General features: G+C 60.0%; 2 non-coding genes across 2 annotated transcripts in view; both read right to left on the bottom strand.

Moving 5' to 3' along the window:
• Window positions 1–1536, bottom strand: part of LOC126126790 (large subunit ribosomal RNA) — a 4221-nt gene extending 2685 nt beyond the window's left edge. The window contains exon 1 of the ribosomal RNA XR_007526881.1: window positions 1–1536. This exon is cut by the window's left edge and continues 2685 nt beyond it. This is a non-coding gene — a ribosomal RNA (large subunit ribosomal RNA).
• A 189-nt stretch (window positions 1537–1725) lies between these two features.
• LOC126126794 (5.8S ribosomal RNA) lies at window positions 1726–1879 on the bottom strand. The gene has a single exon (XR_007526884.1). It is a non-coding gene; the product is annotated as a 5.8S ribosomal RNA (ribosomal RNA).
• Between the last annotated feature and the right edge of the window lie 621 nt (window positions 1880–2500).

The following is a 2500-nucleotide window of genomic DNA, read 5'->3' as shown; positions in this document are numbered from 1 at the left end:
TTCCCATGAGCGTCGATTCGGGCGCCTTAACTCGGCGTTTGGTTCATCCCACAGCGCCAGTTCTGCTTACCAAAAGTGGCCCACTTGGCACTCCGATCCGAGTCGTTTGCTCGCGGCTTCAGCATATCAAGCAAGCCGGAGATCTCACCCATTTAAAGTTTGAGAATAGGTTGAGGTCGTTTCGGCCCCAAGGCCTCTAATCATTCGCTTTACCGGATGAGACTCGTACGAGCACCAGCTATCCTGAGGGAAACTTCGGAGGGAACCAGCTACTAGATGGTTCGATTAGTCTTTCGCCCCTATACCCAGCTCCGACGATCGATTTGCACGTCAGAATCGCTACGGACCTCCATCAGGGTTTCCCCTGACTTCGTCCTGGCCAGGCATAGTTCACCATCTTTCGGGTCCCAACGTGTACGCTCTAGGTGCGCCTCACCTCGCAATGAGGACGAGACGCCCCGGGAGTGCGGAGGCCGCCGCCCCGTGAAGGGCGGGAAGCCCCATCCTCCCTCGGCCCGCGCAAGGCGAGACCTTCACTTTCATTACGCCTTTAGGTTTCGTACAGCCCAATGACTCGCGCACATGTTAGACTCCTTGGTCCGTGTTTCAAGACGGGTCGTGAAATTGTCCAAAGCTGAAGCGCCGCTGACGGGAGCGATTATTCCGCCCGAGAGCATCCCGAGCCAACAGCGGCGCGGGTCCGGGGCCGGGCCAGGTAGGGTCCCGTCATCCGGGAAGAACCGCGCGCGCTTGCCGGGAGCCCGAGCGCCCAAAGGGGCGAATCGACTCCTCCAGATATACCGCCGAGCAGCCAGCCAGGACACCGGGGCTCTGCCCAACAGACGCGAACCGAGGCCCGCGGAAGGACAGGCTGCGCACCCGGGCCGTAGGCCGGCACCCAGCGGGTCGCGACGTCCTACTAGGGGAGAAGTGCGGCCCACCGCACACCGGAACGGCCCCACCCGCGGCGAGTGGAAAGGCAACCGGACACGACCCCCGCCGCGGATTGCTCCGCGCGGCGGCCGGCCCCATCTGCCGAGGGCGGGAGCCAGTGGCCGGATGGGCGTGAATCTCACCCGTTCGACCTTTCGGACTTCTCACGTTTACCCCAGAACGGTTTCACGTACTTTTGAACTCTCTCTTCAAAGTTCTTTCAACTTTCCCTCACGGTACTTGTTCGCTATCGGTCTCGTGGTCATATTTAGTCTCAGATGGAGTTTACCACCCACTTGGAGCTGCACTCTCAAGCAACCCGACTCGAAGGAGAGGTCCCGCCGACGCTCGCACCGGCCGCTACGGGCCTGGCACCCTCTACGGGCCGTGGCCTCATTCAAGTTGGACTTGGGCTCGGCGCGAGGCGTCGGGGTAGTGGACCCTCCCAAACACCACATGCCACGACAGGCGGCAGCCTGCGGGGTTCGGTGCTGGACTCTTCCCTGTTCGCTCGCCGCTACTGGGGGAATCCTTGTTAGTTTCTTTTCCTCCGCTTAGTAATATGCTTAAATTCAGCGGGTAGTCTCGCCTGCTCTGAGGTCGTTGTACGAGGTGTCGCACGCCACACCGCCAGCCGGCTGTGCACGCTACCGAGAAAGTACCGGTATGCGAACCGCCAGGCGACGGGCGCGCATCGCACGTTTAAGGAGACGCGGCCGGCCCCACAGGCGGCCACGACACTCCCAGGTCTCCGAAGGCGGGACAAACGCCGCGCGCTTCAGTATACGTAGCCGACCCTCAGCCAGACGTGGCCCGGGAACGGAATCCATGGACCGCAATGTGCGTTCGAAACGTCGATGTTCATGTGTCCTGCAGTTCACATGTCGACGCGCAATTTGCTGCGTTCTTCATCGACCCACGAGCCGAGTGATCCACCGTCTGGGTGATCTTTTTTGTTTAGTTTCCACTGTCTCTTTCAAAACAGTTGCATAGGCGGGACTGAGGCGTTTGACGGCGTTTGACGGCCCCTGTTCCAGCGTTCTGTGTCCAACGGCCTCACGGCCGATGGGCGTCGTACGGCTCCACACCGGAGCGGACAGGCACTCGGGCGAAAGTCATTCAAAACCGGCGCCAGGCGCCAGGTGCCGCAGGCCAGCCGCTCCAGAGCTTCAGCGCTCGTACCACACAACATTTTGTCCGTTAGTTTTGAGAGGCACGCGTGGTTCCGCACGCGGCGCACGGCTGCTGCCGTACAGGTAGCGTGTTGCGCGACACGACACGCACATCGAAAGACATGCAGTCTAGTCGGTAATGATCCTTCCGCAGGTTCACCTACGGAAACCTTGTTACGACTTTTACTTCCTCTAAATGATCAAGTTTGGTCATCTTTCCGGTAGCATCGGCAACGACAGAGTCGATGCCGCGTACCAGTCCGAAGACCTCACTAAATCATTCAATCGGTAGTAGCGACGGGCGGTGTGTACAAAGGGCAGGGACGTAATCAACGCGAGCTTATGACTCGCGCTTACTGGGAATTCCTCGTTCATGGGGAACAATTGCAAGCCCC

Source organism: Schistocerca cancellata, unplaced genomic scaffold (assembly GCF_023864275.1).
Source record: "Schistocerca cancellata isolate TAMUIC-IGC-003103 unplaced genomic scaffold, iqSchCanc2.1 HiC_scaffold_470, whole genome shotgun sequence".
Lineage (NCBI taxonomy): Eukaryota > Metazoa > Arthropoda > Insecta > Orthoptera > Acrididae > Schistocerca > Schistocerca cancellata.
Note: the sequence above shows the minus strand (reverse complement) of the source record. Positions and strands in the feature narration are given on the sequence as shown.